The sequence below is a fragment of the Rhinolophus ferrumequinum genome, chromosome 12 (assembly GCF_004115265.2).
Source record: "Rhinolophus ferrumequinum isolate MPI-CBG mRhiFer1 chromosome 12, mRhiFer1_v1.p, whole genome shotgun sequence".
In the NCBI taxonomy this organism is placed as follows: Eukaryota; Metazoa; Chordata; class Mammalia; order Chiroptera; family Rhinolophidae; genus Rhinolophus; species Rhinolophus ferrumequinum.
Genome location: NC_046295.1, coordinates 77,929,440 through 77,938,917, shown reverse-complemented (window position 1 = coordinate 77,938,917; position 9,478 = coordinate 77,929,440). Strand labels below are relative to the sequence as shown.

General features: G+C 57.2%; 1 long non-coding RNA gene across 1 annotated transcript; it reads left to right on the top strand.

Moving 5' to 3' along the window:
* Window positions 1-2,804: 2,804 nt before the first annotated feature.
* Window positions 2,805-8,316, top strand: LOC117032244 (uncharacterized). The gene is made up of 3 exons (XR_004424707.1): window positions 2,805-2,940; window positions 6,602-6,763; window positions 7,724-8,316. It is a non-coding gene; the product is annotated as an uncharacterized LOC117032244 (long non-coding RNA).
* The last annotated feature ends 1,162 nt before the right edge of the window (window positions 8,317-9,478 follow it).

The following is a 9,478-nucleotide window of genomic DNA, read 5'->3' as shown; positions in this document are numbered from 1 at the left end:
GGGAGAACCAGGACTCCAGCACAGGGCCAATGACACTAAGCCGGTGTTGGCAGAATGGCAGAGAAATCGGGAGTCAGGTGAACAGCTGTAATGCCAGCAGCTCCCTCCATCAGGTACCCACACGCGGGGTGGGCCAGGTGCCTTACATGGAGGGCCCCACTGGGTCCTCACAACAGTCCTGAGGGTGGGCCGCTACATTAGCTCCATGTTACAAGTAAAGAAACCAAGACCCCAGGAAAGGGGTGAGTTAACCCCAAAGTTGCAAAGTCGTGAGAGGGGAAGAGATTTAAGCCTAGGTCTCTTGGATGGCAAGGCCCAGGCTCCCGTGTACCTGAGAAAACAGGAGGGACAAGTTAGGGACACGGGGTCCTGAGAACTCTGGCCCCTCAGGCTCTCTGCACAGGCCTCCCTGTGTCCACATGGCGAGCATGGAGGGTTGGGCACCTCCAAGGGCTCCCCAATGGCCAGCCCAACTATTGCCTTCTCACATCACGTCACTGTTACCGTCCGTGCTGCCCCAGCCAGGACCCAACCCCGCTGCCCTCGGGGCTGCCCTCCACTGCTGGGTCTCTGCAGTATGGTGACCACTGGGAGGGCACTCTGGCGAGTCCAGCCTTTCAGAAGCTTTGGCCTGGTCAGGGGTATCCTTTACCCCACAACCTCAGAAAATGCAGCTGCCAAGCTGCTGGAGTCTACCGAGCCCAGGACCCCAGCATCGGCTGAGCCAGGAGGTGCCTCCAGGGGTGGGGACAGAGGGAAGGGCCATGGGGTCTCCTCCCACTGCCTCCGCCTGGGGCCAGCCCTCACCCTCATCGCCGCTGCAGAACCAATGGGCAGGGGTCTGTGTGTGTGACTTTGCATGTCACTGTCCGTGTGTGTCTCCGTGTGTATTTGTGTGTGTGCATGTGCGTGTGTTTGTGTGTTGAGGTGGGCAGAAACAGCAGGATGGGAGAGGGAGGGAGGGAGGAAGGGAGATACAGACAGAACAGAGGGCTGGGGTGACAGAGAGACAGCCATGGCAATCGACAGAGAGGAGAAAGCTTGAAATACAGCTGGGGAGAGAGGAGCTCAGAGAGGGGGAGACCAGCGAGGGGCCAGCCAGCAGCAGAATCATGAAAGCAGAGCCCTGAAGAGCTGGATGTGGGGAGAAAAGGGAAAGGAGAATGGAGAGAAGGAGGTGGGAGCCAAGCCCAGAATACAGCTGAGGGCCCTGAGAGTGGGGGATGGGGGCTGAGCCTGGGGGTCTTTGATGGGGACGTGGACAAAGCCATGCCTTCTGCACAGTAACATCCTGAGTCAGCCCTGCAGAAAAGTCTGGGGCTAGGTGGGAGGCAAAAGCGGGTCACCCAGCCCCCGTCTGGCCCCCAGTGCCCTGGGGAGAGGACTGGCATGAGGATACCAGCCTGGAAGGGCGTGGTGGGATCTTCTAGGGCCTCATTTTGAGCCCTTGAGCCCCCAAGCCCCTCTTCTCCCTGTATCAGCCTGGGCTGTGTGACCTTGGACAGGGGCTTTGCCTCTCTGGGCCTCCAGCCCCATGAAAGGAGAGCTGAGCTTAGTGTGGGAGGAGGCCGGGGGTTGCAGTCAGACCCAGACAGGCCTGGGTGCCACTCGGGCTGGTGGGCGTCTGTGTCCAGGGTGCTTGTCTTCTGGAGCCGCGTACCTTCTCTGTTGTGAGGGATGGTCAAATAGGGTCTGCTGAGAAATGTGTAAGCGGTAAAGAGCTGGGGACAATAGGTTGCTTGTTTTAAACGGTCATTCTCAAAGGTAAAGTCAGGTTTATACAAAACTGAAGGGGAAGGAAGGTGCACTGAGAACCCGCTAAGGGACCCAGACCACTTGGGTGTTGAGGACTTTGTGGCCTGGACCGAGGGGCCGGGCTGCCCCAGGAGCAGCAAGTCTGTCCTGGGGACTCCCACCTGGGCAGCAGGGGTCCCCCTGGGGCAGGCTGGACCCTAGGGAGTCCTGGAAAGGCATGGGCATGAGTGGGACCCCCTGAAGGCTAAACTTGCAGACAGGCTCTCCAGGAACCCTAGCCTCAGGGTCTCTAACCATCCCCCCCGGCCGGGGCGGGGGGGGGGGGCGGGGGGGGGGCTGCCAAGGGCAGAAGGAAATAGGGACAGGGAAGGAGGCTGGGGTCTGGTTCTAACTGTGAAGATTTTTTTCCATTCTGTAAAGGCAAGGAGGAGGGATGTGGGGAGAGGAGAGAAGAGGGGGAGGTGGAAAGGAAGGAAGGAAAGAGAGGGATCAGGAAAGGGAGGCAGGGAAGGAGAGGAACAAACGGAGAGGGTTTGAAACCTGTGAGAAGCAGCCCAAGGAAAAGAGTAAATGAGAGAAGGGAGGGAAGAGCTGCGAGAGGCTGCGGGAGCCCACCGTGCAGCAGGCAGGCGCTCCAGAGACAAAGGCCCGAAGGCCCAGGGAGGGGGAAGGAGAGGAGGGGAGCTGAGAGGGGGAGGTGGCAGGGAGGAGGAGGGAGAGGAAAGCTCAGCAGCCTGGACTCCAAACCCGGCCGGCTGAGACCCTGCCCCCATCCAGCTGAGGCTCTGACCCTCGGGAGAGGGAGCATGCTCCAAACTTAAGAGGGAGAAAGTCTGCCAGCTGCCCTTGGGGCTGTCACAACAGATAAAACCTCATCCAGGCTTCACCAGGAGCGCCCCTGCACACTAACGCACAGCAGCAAGCTAAAAATACTGGCTTGAGAAGGGAGGAGGGTGACAGAGGGAGGAGGGACAGGAGGAGGGTGGGAGGAGGATGGAGAGGAGGTTGGGGAGGGACGGGGATGGGGAGGAGGGAGAAGGAGGGAGGGAAGCAGGGTTGCAGGTCCGGGCTCAGGCAGCCCCGGTTTTCCAGAGCGTCCTAATGACCCAGATGTGCTGCTGCAGAGAGATGACTGCTTTGGGAACTGCAAATCACCGGCCCCTGGCGGCCCCTCCCTTGGACAGGGTGAGGTGGGGAGGAAAGAGCTGGAGAGAGAAAAAGGAGAGAGGCAGAGTGAGAGAAACCTGAGAAAGAGGGAAATCTAGGAGAGCAGAGCTCTGAAGGGCAGGGGTGGAAAGGATGAGGGAGGGAATATGAGCAGGGAGGAGGGAGCACGAGGAGGGAGGAGGGAGAACAGGGAGGGAGAAGGGAGGACGAAGAGGGAGGAAGGAGGGAGGATGGGGAGGGAGAAGGGAAGATGGGGAGGGAGAAGGGAGGACAAGGAGGGAGAAGGGAGGATGGGAAGGAAAGAGGGAGGACAGGGAGGGAGGAGGGAGGATGAGAAGGGAGGATGATGGAAAGGGAAGAGGGAGGGTGGGGAAGGAGGAGGAAGGATGGGGAGGAAGGAGGGAGAACTGGGAGGGAGGAGGAAGGACAGGGTAGAGAGGGAGGAGGAGGGCTAGAGGAAGAGGAAGGGTGGTGGGGAGAGGTGGATGAATGTCCCTGGGGCTCTGAGGCACAGGACTCCAAGGCAGGCAACATGGAGGCCAGGCCTCTGCCCTGCCCACTGGCCCTGGATGTTGGGGACTTTGGCTGAAGGTGTGGCTCCTTGGAGAAGCCCTGCCAGGACCCTGCCCAGCCCCGGCTCAGCCTTGGTGCCCTGGCTAGTTTAATACTCAGAACGTCCTGGAGAGAGAGGGACCGTGTTGTCCCGTTGGACAGATTCACTCCTGCTTTCAACAACATCTATTAGCACCTTCTCTGGGCCGGATACTGGGGGTGCAGGGAAGAACAAGACAGAAAAGTGTCTGCCGCACATGGACAAAGCTGTCCTTAGGCCCATAACATGAGAGAAAGAGAGAGAGAGAGAGAGAGAGGTCAGCAGGGTAACGGTGGGAGGAGGTGCTCATGATGACCGGTCCCAGGAGATGACAGGGAACCTAAAATCTCAGTGGCAAGGAGCCGCTGAAATCCAGAAGCATGTACCCAAGAGGGAAACTGAGGCTGTGAGACAGTAGGGTTCAAACCCAGGCTCAGCTGACCCTACCTCCCCAAGCCGGGCAGGTAGTCAGGCAGGTAACTGGGCTCACCTGCAGCTCCTGAACCAGTGTTAGCCAGGGCTCGGCGGCCTCCAGGGGACGCAGGGAGGCCAAGGGACCTGGGCCCCAGGGGTTGCGGGAGCAGCAGCAGCAGGGACTCATATTCCCGCACATCACAACCTGCAGGGCTGGCCCTGTGGCAGTGGGCAGATATGCCAGCGTCTGGGACAGACACTGCCGGGCCTGGCAGGGCGTGTGACATCAGGAAAACCACCTCACCTCTCTAGGAAGGGCTTCTTTCCTTTCATTCACCAATCTTTTTCATGCTGAGCTAGGAACTGTCTATGGCTTTCGGGAGGCAGGACTGCAAGGTGGTCTGGGGCAGGAGGGCTGACTGAGGTCTGACCCCTGAGGAGCTCTCCCCGGTCATGACAACTCAGGCCTGTTCCTTAACCTCTGTCTGCCTCAGTCCCCTAATCTCTAAAATGGGGCTCCAGTGAGGTTTTGCTGAGATGCCTACATATAAAGCCGATGTTGGCCCAGAGCAAACAGGCAGTGGGGCCCCAGCTCAAAAGCCCCTCCCCAAAGAGGCCTGCCCTGCCCCGCTTCCCTGTCACTCTCCACTGCCTTGTTTCTCTACAGCAGTTATAATCCTAGGAGAGGCAGCAGCTTCCAGTCCAGCTGAGATGTTCACCCACTGGGAGCTTTGGATAGTGACTTAACTGCCTGTGCCTCAGTTTCCCCATGCTCAAAGGTGATGGTGGTGATGGTACCTGCCTCATGGGGTTGTCATAAGGGAGTTGGAGGTAACCCTGCCAGCCATCAGTGCCTGGCACCAGGGTCTAGCCTATTGGCCCAGGCCATGGCGTGCTCGCCCTCTGCAGTGATGTGGTGCCCTTTGCGTCTCCCCCATTGGACCAACCCTGGGTCTCCTGGAGCAGGGCCTGTCTATCTCTGCGCTGCACCTTGGGCCGGGCCCCTCGGCAGCTCCTTCTCTGTGTGGTGGTGACGGAGGCTGTGGGGTAAATGCTGACGTGAGCGTCTCCCACTGTCTTGCAATGCCTCTTCGGTTTCTCTCCAAACCCTCTTCTCTGACAGAGCACATAGTTCAAAACCACACTGGGACAAAACAGAGGAAGCCCTTCCCCCCTGCCCACTCCCGCTAGCCCAGCGTGTCACCTGCCTGAGCTCTACCTGTCCCCTTCCCACCCACCTCTGCACCTTCCAGGTCCCCTCTGCGGCTGCCCTTCCTGGGCTTTGCCTCTCCACCCATCGGACCACCCCGGGCCCCCAGTAGGACAACGATAGCCTGAGGCTGGGGTCCCCTCACACACAAAACACAGAGCAGGGGTGTGACCCCAAAGAGGAAGAGAAAGGAGGAGGAGGGTCTGAGAGAGACCTGGAAATGAATACCAGGAGAGTTGGAAGCTGAACTTAAGTTGTATTTCAGATATATATGTATTACACACACACACACACACACACACACACACACACACACACTCGTGTACTATACCAGAGGTGCCAAAAAAATGTATACAAGTGGACACTTTGGTCAACGTTGCTCAAGCAGTAGTTTGCCGTAAGTCTGAAGTGTTTGGACACTGATGGGAACCACTTTGAGCACCTTTTGTAATTGTAATATATATATATAATATATATATGTATATATAATATATTACATATATTATATATATATAAAATATCTGGCCTTTCCTTATCTTTTCATCCTACTGTCTCGCTAACCATTTAATGCAGCCCCTGATTCTTAGGCTTTCCCCCCTTCTTTGTCCCCCTGGGCTGCCTGGCTCCCTTCTGCAGCTCGCATTGTGTGTGTGTGAGTGTGTATGGTATGAGTGTGTGTGTGCGTATGTGTGTGTGTGGTGTGAGATTGGGGCTGGGGAGTCAGGGGAGCGGGCACTTCCTATGGGGGCTGAGAGGGAAGGAGGCATTTTCACCATAGCTGAGCAGGGTTGGACAAGCGCCCTGGTCCCCAGCACCCAGGACCCAGCAGGACTGTGCCAAGGTGACGTGGGCTGGCAGGGCTGGGTAGCTGTTTGTTTGATTTCCCCCTACTTCCAAACTAGTTGAAATTACACACCAAGAATCGATTTAATTAAGTTTTCCGGTGTGTGGCATAATTAGTAAGACACACGACTGGAACAGGGTGGGCGGTCCCATCTCTGCTCTTGCCTGTTAGAATTCTCAGCCCTCGGGCCACAAAATATACCAAGTGGTAACATGGGGGATGGAGGGGACAGGGCCAGCCAGCTGGAGCTCACCTCTCTGGCTCTGCGGGCTTCTGCGTGTGCAAGGGGAGCTGGGTAGGCCCCGCAAGGAACCCACCACATACCTGGTGACAGAAACTGGGCCCAGATGGAATTCAGGGAGTCTGTCCCCCTCACGGGACCTCAGAGTGGGCAGTGCAGATTAGAGAGCGGTCTTGTTCTCTCTGTAGGATCAGTGATTTCTCTATAAGTGCGTTATTTCCAGGACGTGGTCACCCAGGGTCGATTTGCTACAAGGTCTGCCCAACCTCTTGGCAGCAATCAAATCCCAGATGGACAACCCCATAGCCCCGGGCCCCATCAAAGGCAGCAGGACGTGTCCTGTGGAACCCTAATACTCTCGTTTCTCTCTTACTCGAGGGCTGGACCGAGGGAGGACAGGCCTGTGGCCTGGCTGGAGCTTCTTGACCCCAGTCAGGAGAGGCGAACCGTAACGGTGGGCTCCCATCCTCCTGTACGAGGCTTGCTTGGACTGATGGAATCCCAAATCAGGAAGCACCTTTAGGAATCTTCCAGCCCATGGTACACCTGGGGAAACTGAGGTCCAAAGAGGTGGGGGAGCCAGGTCCTAGTTACTGACTGAGCGAGGGAGAGGCTGTTGGAGTGGCCCCCCTATCTAAAAGCACCTCACATGAGTCCAACCTTGTGGAGCACCCTCTCTCCTCTGCATGAGCCACCATCCTCTCCCTCACCCCTGCTCCGGGCTTTGGCACCCCTTTGGGCCATGCCTGGCCCTCTTCCCTTTCATCTGAAAATTCCATGACCCTGTCCTGAGCTCCAGCGACACAGATCCCAGGCACCAGCCCTGACTCATTGTCCTCCTCTCCTTCCCCCTCCTTCTCCCCCCTGACTCAGGCCACCCTGGGGCCCCTTCTCTGTCCCTCACAAGAGGTCCCTGGACCAGGACTGATCACCTTGCCCAGTGGACTCTGTGCCCCTGAAGGCAGCCCCAGCACTTCTTTACTCACCACCACATCTCCAAGGCCAAGTTCAGGACTGGGAAGAAATAATGGAGTGAACATGTATTAAGCACTTACTGTGTGTCAGGCCCTGTCCTAAGCGCTTTCCACGTATGAGCCCCGAGTTTCACTGCTCTTTCCATCAGTGCTCCCGTCCACCTTCCCGTCCAGGAAAACTGAGACTCAGAGAAATTATGTCACTTGTCCAGGGGACACAATTATTTGGTCACTCATGCTTGCGAGAGGCTTCCCCTGATCTCTTCTGCACCCCTCTCCCTCTGCGCCTGGGCTGCCCCTGCTGTGCTAACTCCTCTGCCCCCAGAATGCCCCCCACCATGCCAGCCCCAGACTAGGAGCCCAGGGGGTGTTGCCGGCCCCCATCTCACTGAGCCTCGTTCTCTGCAGTGGAGAGAGCAGGGCCACCTTGGGGGCACACACAGTGGGATGTGCCTTCGGGGACACAACTAATTTTAACAACAGCCTTAGGAAAAAGACAAATCTGTTCCCATCTTTTCCTCCTTAGGGGGGAAATGTGTGTGCGCACCTGTGCGTATATGCACACATGATTCAGAGCACCAAATGTCAGAAGACTGTGACTCGGGGGTCACCTGGCCACATTTGCAGCAGCCCCACATGCTGACTGCTGGCAGCCAGGTCCCCGCATTTGCTCAGACGCCCAAACTTCTGGCTGTGCCCTCATTCGTCAGCCCGAAAGCCCAGGAACATCTCGTGACCCACCTTGGGAGAAAGCTGAGCAGAGAAGGCAGAGCAAGAGCCTGCCCAATGGTGAGCCAGGCGCCCTTGAGCCCGGTAATGACCTGGGACCCTCAGCCGCTTCCCCTGTCAACTTGGCAGAGAGGAAGCCAGACAAGTCAGGGAGAGCACCGGGCACGCTGCTGGTTCCCCGGGCCTGTGTGTCCCCTCCTCTCCAGAGACAGGCTGACTTGCCCAGCCCAGATCATCTGACAGGCCAGACAAATAAGGGCATGTGGCCCAATTCACTCTGTGGACCACCTTGCAGTTTGGGGCTCTCGTGGGGATATGAAGCATTTGGAAACTCTCCCCCCGTCCTCCCCACCATCCTTCTCCCTTCCAAGGCAGGATCTGGCCTCTTGAAATTCTGCACACTAATAAAATTGTAACTAATTTACATCTGAGATGGGGAGTGAGTGGCAGCGGTTGTCATGGAGACCATCTCCAGGGCCCTGGCTGCCTCTGCCTCTCTGTAGAGCCAGAGATCAAGAGACTCTCACTCCAGCTCTGCAGCTGGGGCCAGTTGTCGGTCCTCGTGCCTCCCAGACACCTTGCCCTCCACCCCCACTGGGTAGGCCTCTAAGGGATGGGTTAGGGGCAGACACCCTCCAACACGCAACAGAGCACGTAGACAGGTCTCCCGGGCTGAGGCTGAGCATCCACTGTGACCCCTGCTTCTCTCACCCTGTGGGACCAGCTGGCTTCTTCACTTCAGATGGAGGCCCCAAGAGGGACACCGGCCCTTTCCCTAAGCACAGTCAACAGCAACACTCAGCGTGGGGACAGTTTCCAGGGATAGAGCAGAGCCCTGAGCTGCCCACAAACCCGCTCTCCTGGGGTCCGCTCTGAGAGTGGTCCTGTCTAGGACCAAGTGTGCACTCCCTGGCCTCACAGAGTCTGGTCACCAACAGGGAAGACGTCACAATAACTAAGCTGTACTCTATGCCGTGCGCTGTGCTCAGCCCCTCACATGCATCACCTCAGTTAAACGGCAAGGCCACCCAAAGCAGAGAGTAATGTTTGAATCCCCTTTTAGTCAATAATGAAAAGGTCTGAGAGGTGGGTGGACAACACGCAAGTTCAGACTCCTGGTAAACATAGGGGTTGGAGGCAAAACCAAGTCCCTGATTCTAAAACCATCATGGTAAAGATGATAAACTGCCTCCAGGGAAGCAACTGAACAAAAATGCTTATAACAAAGCAGAGCACTTGCAACCAGAGGAGGGGACCTCAGGAATCATGGAATCTAAATCGGGTTTTGAGGGATGAATAGGAGTTCTCCAAGGGGACATGTGGGAAAAGAGCATTTCAGGCAGACGGAACATGTACAAAGGCACAGAGGTGAGAACCTGCCTGGTGCACTCAAAGATAATAAGCTGGATGCTGGAGGGTAAGGTGGAGAAGCACCCGAGTCAGCAGGAGCCCACGAGGGGGAGGGGCAGGGCCCTGAGGGTCTTTGCTCACTGACTTAGGCCCCTGGAGCTCATCCTGTAGAGGAGGGAATAAAGAGCTGAGGTCCACACAG